Source organism: Lissotriton helveticus, chromosome 1_1 (assembly GCF_964261635.1).
Source record: "Lissotriton helveticus chromosome 1_1, aLisHel1.1, whole genome shotgun sequence".
Lineage (NCBI taxonomy): Eukaryota > Metazoa > Chordata > Amphibia > Caudata > Salamandridae > Lissotriton > Lissotriton helveticus.
Window position 1 is genome coordinate 1,756,373,940 of NC_136057.1, and position 20,502 is coordinate 1,756,394,441.

Consider the following 20,502-nt stretch of genomic DNA (forward strand, 5'->3'; position numbering starts at 1 on the left):
GATGTCAGGTTTCTCATTGCATGTGGTCACGAATGCTCGCGACTGTTCGCGTTGAGAAACTGCCCGTTCGCATTGAGAAAGCTGCTGCTTGAGTAAAAATCTACTCGAGGGGCAGAAAAGGAAAGCAGGGACCACTTTCGCTGTGCAAGGTGCCGTTTGCAATGATTGCACAGTGCAGACAAGCATCCGGCACTGTGCAATCACCACGAACTGCATTTTTCTATCGTACTCCACCGCTTGCGGAGCTCCGCGTAGTGTGGCAGAGGTTTTTTTTGCACTTTACGGAGTTCTGAGGAGTGCAACTCAGTGAACCCGCCCAGGGTTAGCATTTACCCAGGGTTATTATTATTTACTGCATTTACCCCTAAAATTATTTTTGACTTGTGGTTTGTTGAACCTGACCCCATTTGAGGGTCAGAGGTGATTACTCAATGTCATCAAAAGGTATTTGCATCAGCCTTATGTATATTTGTAAATTACTGCACAGTATTTAGTAGAGTGTATGTGTGAAAGAAAAAGCACAGACTGGTCAATCATTTATGAGTGTTATTGTTGCGTGCTCCTGAATGGTGATTACTAGCCCATACCATCTCCCTTGAGTAAGCCTTCAACTGCTATGCAACACTATCCTGAGAGAGTCAAGCACTACAATAGGAAATTTGGTTACCAGTGGAGGGCAAATGTGGACCCATTACTTATTCAGGCCACGCAACAAATGGCCCATTGCCTTATACCAGCAAATATGGGTGCATTTCATGAGCCAGGGCATTATATTAACTGAAATAAACTGTGCAGCCAGATGCTTAACTGAATCATTGCCTTCATTTAAAGCCCATATCTTGATATTCATGATGCTGCCCTTGCACGACTAACCATCAGTCACAAACTAGGCAACTGCTTTAGTAAATTATTCTCCTATGCTTATGAAGCTCTGTCTTACAACTTACGTCCACCAACTTGTGTGATAATTTAATAACGAATGGCATGGCAAACTTCAAATAGAATGACCACAGTAGTATTCATATGCATGACAATGGTTCTAATATTTTGAAACAATGTACAACTTCAGGAAATTATAGCATAACTTCCCTGCATGGAATTTGCACAAGAAACTGAGACAATACTAAATAATGAATGGCACAATGATCCTACAGAGTCCCATACTACCTGTCTGCAGCGTGCTTCAGCTTCTTGTCAGGGGTATTAAGCAGTATATAAAAATGTATACAATTAGCATGAACAATTGTGTACTTAATTATATAAATTATTGCAAAATAAGGGCATGGGTGATTCAAAATGACTAGACGGTGGCACTTAAGAGTAACAGTCCGAAGGACAATAACCTTTCCACTGGCTCATTTCATCATTTCACTTTGTATCTGTAAACAAGGGAAACACAACGCAAAAACTTTACAACGCGGTCGTTACAATGACCACGTTGTTACCACTTGTGTCATTACATCGCAAGTCGTAACAACGACTTGCTGTAAGGGGCATGCAACACCAAGGAATGTGCTGGATTTCTAATCCAAGATCTTCAATGTTGTTGCACAAACAGGAGTAGGAATAGTAATTAATACTATTCCTAAGTCCAGCGCGCCCCCTTCAGGAAGTCATTGTTACAACTTGCGATGTAAAGGCAAGCGTGGTAACAACGCAGTCGTGGTAATAACGCAGTCGTTGTAACAACCACGTTGTAAAGCCACGCGTGGTGAATGTATGCGTAGTAACGTCATACATTCGTAAGCAACATAGACTAAAAAAGGCAGAATAGAACAAATATTTGGCCATACCGATTATGGACTTCTTGTATTTATTGGCATAGTTTTGACTCCGTAAAATGTGCTGCATTCAACTCTGTAGCCAAATATATCTTTTTTAAGTTACAAAGAAAGCAAAGACAACAAAACATATATAGCACAGAAATCGTTAAGAAGAGCAAAAACGAATAGAATTATCGAGCATTAGAAAATCAAAAGTATTTGTTTTGTAAAGGTGGTAGATTCGTGCTGGCCACAGCTTTTTATGAAATGCAACTCTTCTTGTCCGCAAGAGCTAGCACGTATTTTGTAAAAGCTGCATACTAATGACTGGGCAAATGTGACTATGTATAGTTGAGGGGTGGGGGGTAAGAAGGTAAGACAAATTACATTATACAATGTAATAGCCTATAGCAGAGTTGTGTGTTGGCTTGTCTCCTGCTCACCCTATTCTTAACTCATTTACAACTTAAAATGTGCCAAGGGGGTTCCATTGAAAATCTCAGACTGACCTTAATGTGGTGACGATGTGATGAATATATGAGACCCCAAAGGGAATGCAAATATATCTCAACCTACTCTTATCTTGTTCTGAGGAAAAATAAATTAAATAACAATACATCAACATCCCAGGTAATGACTTTTGGAAAACGAAGGAGATTTTCGGCCAGTTGATTTTTGGGGTCCTGTCAATTGGAAATGGCCACACGGCAAACACCTTGTTGAAGTCCTTATCAGTAAAGTCTGCAGGGAGCAACTTTGGGAAGCAACTTAAAAAAATGTTTCTCAAATGATGTATGGTGTTAGAAGATGTAACTATCTGTATGGAGGGGCTTCAAGCAAACCATTATACAAGGTTTATAAACAGAATATTGTGCCTTCTGCTAGCTAAGGTACTGATGTTTTAATCCATTTGTCATACTCATGATTTAAAAAAAAGAAGTAGAAGGCCAATTCAATTTTGAAAGCAACACAGACTGATCCACCTCGAAAAAAGATGCTGTATGAACTTGTTCCAAGAAACAGGTTTCGAATAAACTCCCTCAGCTTACAATCGTTGTGGTTAACAAAACGCAGTATGAAGTTATACGAGAAAATCATTCTATTATGCTTGACCTAAAATATATTGGGAAAAATAAACGCATGAAGGGTGTTTAACACCTACAGTTAAACGAAAACGCTTTTGATTTTTAAATGATGCGGTTAAAATGTATTATATAAATATGAAGTACACTGAAGGTCACAGATCAGTTAGATCATGTATCACGGATATGTCAAAACTAAAATGACGAGCGAGATGAATATCCTCTTCCATTCTTTTGAATATTCTTTTTTTAACGTGGATCCCGAATATGGAGGTGGCAGTAGGACTGGGGTGCTTCTTCAGAGCAGTTATATATTAGATTGCGACGGTTTTGTACTGTAGAGAATATGTATTTGCAAGGAAACTAATTGTGGTGGAGAACATGTTTGTGAATTATGCGGAAAACATTTTATAAATAGAAATAACTTGTATGAGGGAGGTAAAAAGTTTTAACAGTTATTTTTTTTTTATTTGGAGTTTTATATAGGTCGCCCTCCAACGGATGATCTTTACATGAGCACCAGTTACACAAGGATACGTTATTCTTTGTAGGCAAGGGGAAATCAAATGATTTGCCCAAAATCACAACATGTTGAGCCCACCTTGAGACTCGAACCTCGTTTCCCAGCGCCCAACTCGGCAGCTATGGCCGTTACGCCACAATGCACCTATGGCTTCGAAGCTGTACCTAGATCTGAGCTCTGTGCCTGCTTGAAGGGGTATACGAGAACAACGTTAAGCAGTGCAAAGGGAAAGTTGGCCCTACAACGGTAACCAATCAAATGACATGGGGTCATGGTACCTTTTAAAAACCTTTGATTTTGCGGAGTTCTTTCTGTGCCTTAGGTATGCCCATGTTTAGATAGTCAACTAAAATTATTTTCTTTATTTGCCTTCGTTGAGCACTTTTAGGAGTCCGGTTTGATAAGGAAGCAGTCTTAGCAGCAGTGGGCAGCGATATAAAAAAAATGCAATTGTCGCTTTAGAAGTTGACACTAAAATGGGTATTTAGCTCATTCTTACTTTTATTTTGTCTTCACGTTACGTCTTACTAATAGTTGCTCTAACGTTAATTCTTGTTGCTTCTTTTCAAATTTCACATTCGGTTTTTTTGCTCCGATAAAATCTGATATCTAGTAACCACCTACCAACTGCCAATTACTCGAATCACAATGAGTCATCTACATGAAAACTTTCCTAAAAAGAGAAGGTCACGCTTTACAAATTCTTTTATATCTGACCTGCACTCAGCGTGCTAACGTAATTGCTAAATTATAGATTTTCCATTACATTTCAGCTTTTGGCTAAATTGTGTTAAGTTCATTTGCACATCCAACATCTTCGAACATTTTATAGCCATCATACTCTAGTGAACAAAAAATAAATCTGCTTGTCAAGGAACACTGCGTCGTACACATGCCTCCCCTTTTCAGTAGTGGAAAGCCATTTGCACCCAGAGCAGGTTCTGCTCCAGTGACCGAGGTTCTGAAGTCTTATGAGTACGCCACCATGTGTTCATAGGATGTATAGCACAGTAGAATTATCTGACCTATCAGTTCACTTTCAAACTCTTGTTGACCACGAGGTATATGTCCTGTTTGGTTGTGAGGCCTTGCATTAAACTGTCAACAACTAGACGTCTTGAGGCAGTCCTCACTCAAGATGGTGACTCACATCAGACAACAATGGGTGTAATGGCTGAAATGTCGCAGGAGGTTTCGTAGCCATGGGGACGGATGTGTCAGTCTCATGAAGATCCTGTCTGCCCACATTTGAAAAGAAACAAGTACTGTGCTAAGCTGGGACCTCTAAAGACAGACAGCGACAGATGATGCAAAATGACTCATATTCACAGGCCAGTCATTACCAGGAAATTAAAAACACACATTTTGTTGAAAGTAATTAATTTCATCTTTTGACTAAGAAAGAGAGATATGTTTTAGGGGAGTGCTCTCAGGTTTTACAGTGCACCCAACGCTGATTTGAGCCGGTGGTTGGAGATGGTGTCCACAAGCACTTGTTTTTGAAGACCAGGACATATTTTTGATTATCAGACATTGGGGCATATTTACTATGAAGTAGCCGAGAGTGGTATTAGTCACCTTGGCTTAACGCCCGCTCCACCACTTCCAGAACGCAGGGCTGCACTGTATTTATAAGGATACTGTGCAGTCCTGCGTTTCCCCCTGTGCTGGTGTCAGGGCCGGACTGGCCGTAGCGGGCACCGGGCATTTCACTGGTGGGCTGCCAGGATGGGGGCCGATTTTGGGCCCCTAAGGGGCCATTTTTGTTCCGGGCCATTTTTGCAGCATAGCTCTAATATTGGCCCCTGTAACAAAATTGGCCAAAACCAGCCCTGGCAAACGGCTCAACCGCACCCCCAACCCCCGGGGAGGTGCCAGCCGAACACTTTGCCAGGGCCGGATTTGCTTCCCAGCCTGGCCCTGGCTGTCGCTAATTTTAGCTGTCTAGTGCCAATGCAAACACCCTTGTACCATAGTACAAGGGTGCCTGCGTTTTAGAGGAAGAATTTTTATGTGCAGATAGGTGTCCCTTCCAGCACAAAGTAGCACACATGGAAACAGCAAAAACGAGGCTAAATGAAACATTTCTCCTTGTTGCGCCAGTTTATTACCAGGTTTTCCCTGGTCTTAATTTTGGAACTGTCCCATATTTACGCCCCCCTTATAAATATGGGGCAGTGTCAAAATCAATGGGTGTTATGGTGGAATGCCCACTGCAACACCCATGGCACTCCACTTTCATGTTAAGTACAGTGAAAGGGTGCCTTATTTACAAGGCAGCGTTAAGCCACATTAAGCGGATTAACGCTGCCTTCTAAATGAGGCGAAGCCCATATCGCCACTGGGCACATCACTAAAAGTGGCATTCCTGTGGCAATAGGGGCTTATAAATATGCCCCTTTGACCCTGAGCAAGAAAGAAAGACAGTGAAGGCAGACAAAAAGAAGAATTGAAAAATGGGAAATCAGTAGGTGTGGCCACTGAAGGCTCTAGCCTGACTCAAGCCAGATGTCTAGCTATGGCTTACTGTGAGGCTCTTCTGAACTCCAAAGCCAAAAATTAAACTTTGTTGTGGCTTCTGCCTGGCACCCATGCTTACTCTTATCATTCACAAAAGCTCTTCTCCCTCTCATGCAGTGGTAGTTGGCTGGACAGCATCATGAAACTGATCTTGTAGTTAGCCATAGAGGGCTGGAAATGTGCACAAAGCTCAGGAAAGGCTGCAGTCCGCTCTGCTCGGCCATACCTGCACCTCCACTTCAAGCACGGTGAATCAGAGCATAAGGGTGCGAGGGAGCGGCGAGATGGATGAAAGCATTGGATATCCATAGGCAGGGTCACTGGAATCAGGCGATTCTGCAGCTGCAGTATTTTCCACATAATGATAGCGTTGCTGGATTTTCCACACAATTCATCGTCTACTGCATAATTTGCAGATTTTAACAGGAAAAAAATGTTTATAGCTCAAAAGATACTAAAAATGAGGTGATGTGTTGTGGATCCAGCGGATACCCATTCCCAAAGGTTGACTGGTCATCTTTCAGTTGCTTTTTGCTGTATTTGCATACTAATCCGTTATTAATAAGAAGACAAGTTTAGCCCAAGCAGTATTAACAAGAGTAAAATGACAAAAGAATGAAGTAATACTATAACAAAACATGCCACATTATGCCACATAATTTGCATTTTATTGATGCCAAATGCAGTCAGTTCTCTCCGGCTTAATTTGGCCCTCCACTTTCAGATAATTCCATTGGCTCTGTCTTTAGGCTCACAGACCTTGAACTATCACAGAGATTCCCTCCTTCTGCTACCTCCGCCCCTCTCTTGTTACCACGGCGCCCCTAGATGTCACACCCACATGTGCACTCTTTTTTTGGAAGAGGAATGTGAACAGAACTGTCAACAGAAGTGAAACACTGCATCATGACCCTTTTTAGGGTTTCACAGGAGGCACTCAGGGTCAACATAACACTAAGCCATTCAGCACACATTGCCTTTTTGGAGAAAGAGTGATAGACAAATAGAGATGAAATTGCAATGTCGTTTATAAGCAACTCCCTATCCGTTTACTGTTTTTATTTATTATTTGTTTTTCAGTTTTTGTATAGCGCCAAAAAAAAAAAAAAAAGATCTGACCTTGTGTAATGTAATCTGGTGCCTGTGTAAAGCGCTCCAATGTGCCCAGGCACATTGGAGCGCTTTACACAGGCACCAGATTACATTACACAAGGTCAATCCTTTTTTAGGCACAGGGAGATTAAGTCATTTTCCCAAACTCACAAGATGTTGAGCCGAAGCTGATGCTCAAACCTGGCACTTCAATTTCAAAGTAGGTAACCCTGGCCATTAGACAACATCTCCTCCCTAATTAATGATTGAATTTACTATGGGTTCAATCCAAGACTTGAACCTATCTCCTGATACAAAGAATCAGATCTTCAAAGCAGGCAAATTAACCAACTGGGCTATTTTAGCAAGTTGCGCTCTACCTGAAGAACTGGAATTGAAACCTGTGGCCTTCAAGGTGACATCTGGTGCCTTCATTATCCATGCCATTTACCATTATTTGAAAATGTGAACAGCAAGATGTACACTGATCCCTGCAGCATGTGCATTATCCACTTGAACTATGTTATTGTGGTTCCATTTTGTGACTGGTGATCCAGCGCTCCTAATGAAAAACTGTCTCACAAACACTATTTATCACCTCAGTACTCACCATTAATCATATAACACATGTAAAGGCCCATAAACCAACGAGACAATTTTTGAGCAACTGAATCATGTGGCCTAATTAATCAAACTATTCACATAATTATATACATCTGCAGTTTGTCTATACTCACCATGGTTTTAAACTTATATCATTTATAATTAAGCCACTAAGGCGATTGGACCAACTGATGGAAACTAGACCATGAATAAACAAGACCAGCTTGTCATTTCATATCTAATTTTTATTAGCTTTATTTTTCAAAGAAAGAGCATTTACGAAAACAATCTTTATTTAATTAGCAAATAAGAAAGCAACATTTTAATAAGGAAATGACTTATTAGGCTGACACTCTTTAAGCAAAATCAGAAAACATGAATTATTAGCAGAATAACTGTTTCCATTCCCTAAATCTATTTCCCTGTCCAATTCCTACTCCACCTAGAAAGGAAAAATCATTTAAAGTCTGCTGTCCTTACGTGCGCCAAAGAGTCCAACAGCACGTCACGTCATTCAGGAATCGGAAAGCGAGAAGCGCCCTCCTGCTCATAACGTCAGGTTTTATACCTTTCTTTCTAACTAAACTTTCTACATTTTACATTCTTTCTTAGAAATCCAAGCTTTTCATTGGCTGACCCGTGTCAGTCCATGATAAAAGCATTAGGTCACTACCGTTTCTTGACCAATCCAGGCTTTTCTTAAGCCCTATTGTCTCTCATTTCCGTGTCTTTCAGCTTCCTCAAGAATTATACTTTCTCCTCGAGTTTCAAACTATAGCTTCCTAGCCTTGGCAGACACATCTAGTGCCTGTCCTTGAGCCTTTCCTCCGAGAGCACGTTCAGCACAACAAAAGAACTGCTTTTTCAAATGTTGATGACAGCGTGGTAAAAATCTTCACAACTGCGCATTTGCAAGGCTCCACTCTGGACAAGCTTTCGCATCTGCAGCTCTGTCAGCCATTTTCTAAACAATCTTTAGGCCTCACTTTGGAAACTATAATTAAACAAACACAAGACATCAATTAATTAAAGAATTGAAACCCATTCTGTTACCCACCCTCAATACTAATTAAACCCGTTAATATGTTACCTAGCAAAGCACACACAAGTTGCATTATATTTACTTTTCTTCTTTTGAACTGGACGAATCTCCGCAAGCTTTTTGTCACAGAAAAGACATAACATAAGCACAAAAAATAAGCACATGCCATTAGTTAAACAGCCACATTTAATACTGACAAAGACAATAGACAAGGTTAGTTTATTTTTTTTCTTTGCGTTTGCAACATAAAGCACATTACTTAATCCCGCGTGTACTGATGAATAAATTCTTATACTAAATTGATTAGTAACTTCACCACATGCTTATTAATTGAATTACTATTATTATGGGAGATTAACTTTGCAAGTTTGAACAAAATCTTGTTCTTCACCTTGCTCCATCAACTCCCTCATCTGGTGATTTCAAAATCACCAAACAATACCCAAAAATTTATAAATTTTCAACCCTTGAACATGTTTTGAACTTTCTTAATATTAGTATTTCTAAAGTTTAGATTCATCTGTTTTTCTGCAACTCTCATATTGAGTTCTTCGAAACTCTTCTAATTCTATTTCTTTTTCTTTTTCTTTTCTCAAATTGTAAATCCTTTTCTTCTCTAAAACATGTTTTCTTCTCCTGTGTATCATACAACTAATTTTTAACAAAAGTATCACTATAGCTATGACTATTAAAGGAAAAACTATTTTACCTATAATTGAACTACCAATCTCTTGAAACCAGTGTTTGATTGCTGTAATTCTTTTGCCAAAGTGTTCTGAAAAACTATCATCTTCTAAAGGTTCAATCTCATTATGTATCTCTGTAATATTCTTAATATACATTTCTATATTCTGACTCTTGTCTGGAATATATGTACAGCAATGCTGGACATGTAAAATTCTGCAACCCCACCTTCTTTTGCTAGCAAAATGTCTAAAGCAAGACGATTCTGCATTACCATAGTTCTCATAGCAATAAGCTCTGTGTTCACTAATTGAAATCCACTAGCAGTATCCGTAGACAATCTATCAACAATTGTAGACATTTTTCTAATTTTATTTGCATTCAAAGTTATTCCTACCATGGGTATTACTGCACCAAATATGTCTCCCAAAATGTCTGAAAAACTTTCCCTTCTGAATCTATTCAGATGTTTGCCAATTTCAAATGACCCCTTTGCATTTCTATCTACATGAAAAATCTTTGGAAAAACTAATCCCACGTAACAGGTCCCATACCAATGGTCAGGAAGATTGTAATAAGCTTTGTTCCCACAAATAAAATAAATTCCAGGAAATATTGGATCTTTGCCTCCCCCTAAAATACGATAAGTATCTGCACATTGACTTGCACCTACAAAGTAATTATCAAACAAAGTATTATCTCTTCTTATACAAAGTTTTCCACTAACAGGTTCATCTATATGAATTGCAACATTTTCATTTCTACCATTAAGCTTTTCATCTTCTTTCTGCCAAAATTTAGATTTAGTTTGTTTCAGCATCTCATTTCGCTTGTAAATTGCCCTTCTCTCTTCCACCATATTTAAGAATGTTTTCTCTTCCGTTCTCAATTTACATGTTAAATTATTTCTAAATGCATATTCATAAGTTAGTTCACTAGTCACAAGGAAAAATTCCCTCATCTGTTTAGCATGTTTCACTTTATTCAAGCTATTTCAAACTTTTAAATTTGCAAAAATCTCATCAAAGTCTGAGCAATAGTACTCTAAACGACCTGTTTGATAAAACAAACTAGCTATTACACTACAGGTTATGCCATAAGTAAGAGGAAGCATATTATACGTTACACCTTCTTAAACAGAGGTAGGCAATTTCACACAAATGTAGCAATCTTTTGCATCCATCACCTTTACATATTCAGATAAAAGTCTTGAAAAGGTATTACTAGAAAAATCTCCTACAGATCTATCTTGGTGAATCTCTGATTTATGTACAATAATTGTATTTGCCCTGTCAACTTTATCATGATTAACATGATTAACCACAACTTTACTAGTCATGTTAGTTTTATACATCTCTTTATCTATTCCAAAAGGAAAAATAACAGCTAAAATTAGCCAAACTAGAATTATCAGGATTACACATATTTAAGACAATTTGCAACATCTTCTAAAAATTGAGCATCTCGAATTAATATTAGTAGAAGGCATTCTAGTAGAAGTGGAGAAGTGTGGCTCAGGGGTTAGAGGCGGCAGACCCGGAAGCTGAGATCGGTACTGGACCAGGGTTCAATTCCCCGCCTCGCCGGGTCTTGGGCTCAAAAATTCCACGGACTCGATAATTCTCGTTCCGGTGCCTACTCGACTCACGGGTTCACACTCTGCGACTCTGGGCAATAGCTTGCTTAATCTCCACTACGGCCCCTCGCGGCAGGATGCCTGGCTTTCACCTTGTGGATACCCTGCTGGGGTTATCTCACAGGGGAATACCAGGACGGGTTCCCAAGGCAAGCGCCTTGATGCCTTCGGGTGATACGTGCGCTATATAAATCGCAATACATACATCTTTACTTTTAATCAGAAAAAAAAAAATGAATTAAAAATTACTAAATATACACCCCACTTTTTTTACTTCTTTTTTTTTTTTTAGTCTAACAGTTTTTCTTTGACCTTATGTTATACATCAACGTTTTTTCCAGCTAACACAATTTCTTCGACCTTATGTCACCTAACACAATTTCTTCAACCTTGTGTCAGAACAAAATCAATCATTATCACTTGCATCATCAAAATCTACTTGACTATTATTTACTTCTATTATTGGAGGAATGATTATATATGTCCACTCAGGTGACTTATACTTTTGATTTGGCTTTATTACTCTTTTTGTTCTTCTGTTTACCACTTCAATTTTCTTTTCTGCTTGTTTTATCTTGTTTGAATTTTCTTCCTTTTGACTTGAGATCTCATTAACCTGCTCTTTTGTTTCATTCTCTAACTTAAATCTTAGGCCTTCGTTTCCATTTGGCCAATTATCTCCTTTTCTTGATAATTTCTTTTTCGGCTCAGCTAGATTATACTCCACTCTCCAAGCTCTTTTTCTTGAACTTTTCACTTTTGATTCATCTCCACTTTCATCTGATTCACTTTCTGTGTTATCAGCTATAGATCTAGGTACTTCTTTACTCGGCAGTTTCACTCTGTTAGGAACATCATCCTTGTAGCTAGTACTTGGAATTTCGTCTTCTTCTTCTTCTTCTTCTTCAATTACTTCCAATCCACCAGTTTCAGAATTTTCGTTCCTTCTTCCAGAGCTCCCAATCTGCTTTTCAATACTCTCCTCATCTTGATCTTGAATCACCACTTGTTCAGTCTCTTTTTCTGCTACTTGATCTAGCAGATCTTCTTCATTTTCGGAATCTTGTATTACAATGTCTTCATTTTCTTCATTCAATGCCTCATTCGCATTTGAATTTTCCAGATGTCGACCTTCTTGTCGATCTTCAAGATCTGGATTTCTTTCAGGTTCTTCTTCAGAATCTGAATCAGCTGTTGTATCACCTTCGTCAGGATTTTCAGGTGCTGGCACTCGTATCGTATGACTAGCATGAATCCATCTCTTCAGTCCTCTACACTTTACTGCATTTGTTGTGACTAATATCACCTGTCTTGCCTTCTGCCACCTTAGTACTAGGCAGTTTCTTCTTCCTTGTACTTTTGTTCTCACCCAGTCTCCTGGTAACAGATCATGAGCTAGTTCTTTCGCTTTTGTAATTACTTCAGTTCCCACCTGATGGAACACAGAAGTTACCACATCAGATAGGTTTTTGCAGTAATCCATAATGACACTATCATTAATGCTCAACAGTTTGTCAACTGGAACAAATGCTTGCCTCATGACTGTGCCCAAAAGGATTTCATGAGGGCTCAAACCTGTTTTTCTATCTGGAATGCTTCTCAAAGACATCAGTACAAGTGGAAGTGCATCAGTCCACTTCATACCTGTCACTAAACACATTTTTGCTATTCTGTTCTTTATTGTACCATTCACTTGCTCAACAACACCTGATGCTTCTGGTCTGTATGCACAATGCAACTTTTGCTTTATATCTAGTGCTTCACAAATCAATTTTAACAATCTGTTTTCAAAATGTGTGCCACGATCCGTCTCGACTGTCACCGGAAATCCATACCTTGGTATGATTTCTCTCAAAAGCAATTTTGCCACAGTAACTGAATCATTGTGACGTGTTGGGAACACTTCCACCCATCTCGAAAACAGACAGATTATCACCAAGACATATCTGAGTTTGTTATGAGGTGGCATGTCAATGAAGTCAAGCTGCAATCTAGTAAATGGACCACCCTCCCGTCCTATGGATCCCATGCTCACAACTGTTTTTCTGTTTGGATTGATCTGCTGGCAGATTAAATATCTCTGACAAAGGGATTCTGCAATAATTATGAATTTTGGATTGTACCATGTTTGTCTAAATATTCTAATCATTGAATTTCTACCTATATGTCCTGGACCATGATACATGCGAGCCATGTCAGAAATCATGCTATCTGGCATTACTGGTCTATCATCTTTGTAAACCCAAATCTCATCTTCTTCTCTCTGTCTGCACCCTGCTTTTAACCATGTGTCTTTCTCCTCATCATCTGCCTCCTCTTGCAATTCTTTTACTCCTTGCCAAGTTTCAACTATAGATGTTAGCATAAGTTAGTTCAAAACATGGTCATTGTCTTCTTCCCGATTAATGAACATCTTATTCTTTGCACAGAATTTTGCTATTGAGTCAGCATATGAATTTCCTTTTGTAATGTAACCATCACCTTTTTGATGTGCTGTGCACTTCACAACTGCAATCTTCTCCGGCAATTGAATTACATCAATCAGCCTCTTAATCAGTTTAGCATTTCTGATTGGTGATCCCGCAGAAGTTAAATACCCTCTTTGAGACCAGAGCTGGCCATAGTCATGGACTACGCCATAACCATACTGACTATCTGTCACTATGGTAACTTTCAGCTCTTTTCCCATTTCACATGGACGAATCAAAGCAATCAATTCTGCTACTTGAGCTGAACGAATTCCTTTGAGACAGTATGCTTCAATTACATCTGCAACCGTGCACACAGAATATGCTGCACTCAGAACACCTTCATCTGTTCTTAAGCATGAACCATCAACAAATAAAACATAATCTGATTCTTCTAATGGGACATCTTTTATGTCCTGCCTAGGTTTTGTGCAATATTCTAATACATCCAGGCATTCATGATCAACCTCATTCCTGACTTCTGTTTCAGTACCATCAGGTAATAATGTGGAAGGATTTAAATTCACACATCTTGCAATAGAGACATTATCCGATCCAAGGATAGTCTTTTCATATTTAGTTAACCTGTTATTTGTCAAATGCTGTGTTTTGCTTCTAGTGAGAAGAATTTCAACTGAGTGTGGTACATATACTTGTACAGGAAATCCAATTATTATTCCTTCACTTTGTTCCAAACTTACACTCGTTGCAGCTACTGCTTTTAAGCAACCTGGTAATGCTTTTGCAACAGGATCAAGAACAGCTGAGAAATATGCTATTGGCTTTCTCAGTCTTCCATGTCTTTCATTCAGAACTGATAATGCACAACCTTCTCTTTCACTGCAATACAGCTCAAATTCTTTCTCATTATCAGGCATTCCCAAAGCTGGTGCTTCACACAAACTTTTCTTTAATTGTTCAAAAGCTTCTAATTCAGTATCTGTTAAGCAAATTGGATCTTTTATGTCTGCTTTTGTCAGTCTCTGCAGTGGCTTTGCAATTACTGAAAATCCACTTATCCATTGACGACAATAACCTACCATTCCTAAAAACATTCTAACCTGTCTCTGTGTTTTTGGAGGTTGCATTGCTTGAATCATTTTTATTCTTTCTGTTGTCACTTGTCTGACTCCCTTTGCAATTCTGTGACCAAGATATTTTACTTCTTGTTTGTAAAACTGTAATTTTGCAGGAGATACTTTATGTCCCTCATCTGCCAGATGATTCAAAAGAGTGATGCCATCTGTCACACAATTATCTCTTGTTTTTGCTGCAACAAGGAGATCATCGATATACTGCACTAACGTAGATTTTCCGGGTAAATCTATATTTTCCAAGGATTTCTTTAACAATTGATTAAAAATAGATGGACTTTCGGGTACCATGCTAGGATACGCTCTTTGAACCGGAACGCAAAAATTTGCTGGTTCTCTGGATGCAATGGAACAGTAAAGAATGCGTTACATAAATCAATAACTGTATACCATCCTGCATCATGCGGAATCTGATATAAAATTACCGCCGGGTTTGGTACTACTGGGCAACATGGAACAACAATTTGATTAATCTTTCTCAGGTCTTGAACAATCCTGAACGTTCCATTTGGCTTTTTAATTCCCATAATCGGTGAATTACATGGACTGCTTTCAATTTCTTTTAAAACACCTTGTTTTATGAATTTATCTATTACAGGAGTCACACCTTCAATCACTTCTGCTTTCATTTTATATTGAGGAATGTTTGGATAATCTGCTCCTTGTTTTACTGATATTTTTACTGGGTCTACATTTTTCATCAAACCCATTTCATCTCCAGTGAAATCCCAAATTTTTACCTTCACTGTCTCTTTTAATTCTGCAGGTAAATTACTTTTATCAAACACAGGATATATTTTACTTTTTTCTGCCTCAACCATTAACATCGTTAATTTGTAAAGCCCATCTTCTTCTGGAGTTTGGAGCTAAATACCATCCGGTGAGCAATATATTTTACAATTTATCTTGCAGAGAATATCCCTACCTAACAGATTTACAGGACTGCTGTCACAAACTACAAATCTTTGCATGTTCTTAAATTTGCCAATTTCAACTTCAACTGGTTCAGTTAAATCTGTTTTAATCTGCTTGTTAGCTACACCTACTACTTGGATCTTGTCACCAGAGAGAGGAAGGATTTCTATTTCCACTGATCTAACAGTAGAACGGGTAGCACCTGTATCCACTAGGAAAGTAATTTCTACATCATTCACTTTACCATTAACAAATGGACCAGATTGATCTACCTCAAGAGTGGCTCCAAGCACACACTCTTCCTCCTCTCTCAGGCACCGTCAGAAGTAATCCTCAGAATCACTCCCTCCATCTTCTTTCAACCAATACTGTTGAGAAACATTTGGCACATTCACTCTTGGCGATCTGTTTACCTGTTCACCTCCGCTGAATCCTGTTTCTGCACTGTATCTCTGCACATTTACACAGTTTGGAAGTGGTGGCTGTGGAATCTGACTTTGCTGAATCACTACCTGTCGCTGTAGCTGTTGCTGCTGATTTATCTCATTCTGCATCTGTGGATTTAATGATGCATTTTTTAACAAATTTCTGGGCGGATTCTTACATTCGTGCTTCCAGTGTCCAGTTTCGCCACAATTAAAACATGGGAGTTTCTGTTTTAGCTCTTCAATATTACCCATCAATTTTGGCTTATTATAATTACCTTTAAATTTCCCTTGATTATGATCAACATTTTTATTTCCTTAAGTTGCTATTTGTTGTTCAGCCACTTTTACCTGTGCCCACATAGCCTTTTCTTTTAACTTCTTTTGTTTAGCATCAATTTCATCACTACAGTATTTTGCTTTTCTCAAAATTTCATCTACTGTGAGCGATTGCCAACCAACTATTCCAGATCTTATCATTCACCAATTTCAGGTCTCAAGCCATCTACAAATCTGTATATAAAATGGCTCATATCCTTTTCACTTACATTTTCATAACCACTGTATTGTTTAAATACCAGTAGTAATCTTTCATAAAATGAATGTACTGATTCTTTTGGCTCTTGAGTTGTTCTATCTATTTTAACCCAATCTACTTCTTTTGGGGGAATCTTGTTTTTCAGAAACAAAATTACCTTTCCATACATTTTCATTACTTCTGCTGAAGGTGCACCTGTTACTTTATTTCGAGCAGGTTCCTCTGTAGGCCAATCTATGGAAATTTTACATTCTGTCCATAAATCTGATGGGACGACTATGTCAAAGAATCCATCTAGATCAACCCACACAACTTTTGGAACTTTCACAAATCTGTCTATCTGTCGATACCATTCTGCAGGTTTTTCTCTCAATCGAGGAAAATCATTTGTAAACAGTAAAATGTCTTGTCTGGTCCATGGGACATGCACATACCCTCCTCCCGGTATTTCTCTCATTGGAAACTCATTTGCTACTGCTTCCTTTTCTCTGTCAGGAAAAGCCAAGCTTGTTCTGTCTTCCTCTCTTTTCTTTGACCATTTTTTTCTCCATTTGCTCAATTCACCCCATTTTCTCAGAATTACAATCAATTCTTTAATGTGAGTTATTCTTCCTGTGGTATTCATATTTTCAATGTCTTTTTCAGAGAAATCCACCCTGTATGTTTTCTGCAAACCCTTCTGCTTGCTTAAATCTACTTCTAATTCAAAAGCTATTTCCTCTATTTGGTCATATTTATTTTTCGTTTTCCATGTTATGCTTTTGCAAATAAATAACAATACATCATCCTGATATGCTTTCAAACTGTCAGTTCCAATCTTTCCAATTATTAGTTCCTCTATGTCTGCTTTCAGTTTTGCAACATCAAGTAATTTAGATTCAGGGCTTTGTGATAAATCTATTTCATTCAGGCTCTTTTCTGGAGTTCCAGAATCAGATTCTGCACCAGATGGAGTTTTATATGACAAACTTTGATTAAAAGTTAAATCAGGCATCATTGTTTTCTCTCGGTGTATTTCGGATAAGTCCGAATAAAAATTTTCTGCCACTTTCTGTATTTCTGCATTTAATGGAACAGTTAAAGCTGAATGTCTAACTTCTTTTTGATCAAATACTGGAAGGACAGGTCCAATCGTTACAGGTACGGTTACTGCTTCCATGTTTTTAGTTAACTGCTGTATTAATTCATCTTTTGAACGGAAATATTCTGAGGTATTTGGTAATTCCTCACACCTTTCTGTTCTCATTCCATTTCTTGGGGTTTCATTTCTCTGAACTGGGGTTTCAGTATAATTTCTATTTTCACCTGATATACTAGAATTACATCTTGTTTCTACTCTTTCAGGTGTCTTTCTATTATTTGAATTTGATTTAGGAGATGTTTCATCAATAATTTCTCTTGGAGGGGCACTTGGGGAAGATCTTGATGGAGCACTTGGGGAAGACCATGAACAAACTGGTTGATAAGGTGGCGGTTTCCTAGTATAAGTTTCTTCTAAAACCGCATCTTCTGCATCACTTTCTTCACTATTTTTGTTTTTCTTTTGGGCACTCTTTTGTCCAGACACCTCATTAATCATTCTCGCCGGGTATAAACCATCACACATGTCTGCAAGTCTCCATCGACGCATTCTATCCTCATGTGTTTCCCTATTAAGACCTAATCCAGTACCTCTTGGTATTCCTCTATTCCCTCGTTCTAATTCAAACATTTCATCCTCCCATTCAGCTAAAGCCTCGAATTGAGTAGGTCTGGGCTTTGGTACAAGATTTGTCATCTTTTCTATTAAATTTTTCAAAACCCCTATGTTAAATGATCCATCTTCTGGCCATGCTAATGCACCATCTTTCTCGGTATACTTTAATGTGAGTTATTCTTCCTGTGGTATTCATATTTTCAATGTCTTTTTCAGAGAAATCCACCCTGTATGTTTTCTGCAAACCCTTCTGCTTGCTTAAATCTACTTCTAATTCAAAAGCTATTTCCTCTATTTGGTCATATTTATTTTTCGTTTTCCATGTTATGCTTTTGCAAATAAATAACAATACATCATCCTGATATGCTTTCAAACTGTCAGTTCCAATCTTTCCAATTATTAGTTCCTCTATGTCTGCTTTCAGTTTTGCAACATCAAGTAATTTAGATTCAGGGCTTTGTGATAAATCTATTTCATTCAGGCTCTTTTCTGGAGTTCCAGAATCAGATTCTGCACCAGATGGAGTTTTATATGACAAACTTTGATTAAAAGTTAAATCAGGCATCATTGTTTTCTCTCGGTGTATTTCGGATAAGTCCGAATAAAAATTTTCTGCCACTTTCTGTATTTCTGCATTTAATGGAACAGTTAAAGCTGAATGTCTAACTTCTTTTTGATCAAATACTGGAAGAACAGGTCCAATCGTTACAGGTACGGTTACTGCTTCCATGTTTTTAGTTAACTGCTGTATTAATTCATCTTTTGAACGGAAATATTCTGAGGTATTTGGTAATTCCTCACACCTTTCTGTTCTCATTCCATTTCTTGGGGTTTCATTTCTCTGAACTGGGGTTTCAGTATAATTTCTATTTTCACCTGATATACTAGAATTACATCTTGTTTCTACTCTTTCAGGTGTCTTTCTATTATTTGAATTTGATTTAGGAGATGTTTCATCAATAATTTCTCTTGGAGGGGCACTTGGGGAAGATCTTGATGGAGCACTTGGGGAAGACCATGAACAAACTGGTTGATAAGGTGGCGGTTTCCTAGTATAAGTTTCTTCTAAAACCGCATCTTCTGCATCACTTTCTTCACTATTTTCGTTTTTCTTTTGGGCACTCTTTTGTCCAGACACCTCATTAATCATTCTCGCCGGGTATAAACCATCACACATGTCTGCAAGTCTCCATCGACGCATTCTATCCTCATGTGTTTCCCTATTAAGACCTAATCCAGTACCTCTTGGTATTCCTCTATTCCCTCGTTCTAATTCAAACATTTCATCCTCCCATTCAGCTAAAGCCTCGAATTGAGTAGGTCTGGGCTTTGGTACAAGATTTGTCATCTTTTCTATTAAATTTTTCAAAACCCCTATGTTAAATGATCCATCTTCTGGCCATGCTAATGCACCATCTTTCTCGGTATACTTCATCCAATTCTCAATCCAAAGACAAGTATGATAGCCATATTCACCTAATATATAAGCTACAGGTGTTTTGTACTTATGAAGTAATCTTCCACCTCGCGTTTTAATTTTCTTGTCAGGTTTAATTTTATTTTTCAATTTCTGAAACCATGAAAGTTTCTTTTTCTCCTTTATGTAATAATAATCCATGTTTTTAAACAATTTCCCTTACTTCGGAAAAGATCGTAACTACTTCTTTGTTGTTCCGCGATTCCCACCAATCCGAGCGCGAAACTCACCAACAAGCTAATCAGGTTAAGCCTCGTCACTATTTTGCTCAACCAATAGAATTTCTGCTTTTCAGAAAGAGCCAATCAGTGCGCGAATACTGTGAAGTATGTTAGCCAATCACAGCGCGACACCTGTGACGTATACTGCCGCTGCAGCTTCTCTGTCCCTCACTCCGCTCTAACACCTCCTTTACAAAATATTTTGACAGCGCCATATTTACAAATCTTTCAATTGAATTTAGTTAGTAACTCCACAAAAAACAAACCATTTGTCTGTTTCGCTAAATAAAGTGATAGTTTTCTCAAACAATCAAGTATTCTTTTACGTGAAATAGACGACGCTATTTTCACAGAATATTTAAATTTGTCGATAAAGTAAGGCTACTCTACCCTTCTAGCAGGTAATAATGAACTCGTTTCTTTCTGAATGCACATATAGAAACAATTCAGAGTTTCACTTGTTCGTATATTACGAATTCATTTACGCACATTCAAACGGAAAAATCCCTAACCATGCATACATAAATCTTTAGTAGGACTCTAACCAACCAATAGAAATCTTCACTCGCCAGTGAGATAAACGACGCTTCCTTACCCTTCAGTCAAGCTTGGATAAATTCTACTACTCTTTTCACAGTGAGTTTTAAAACAGGACATAGGTCCCTATACTCAAAGCTACAATTTCATAGACAATCCTCACTATGCATTATACCTTACATACCT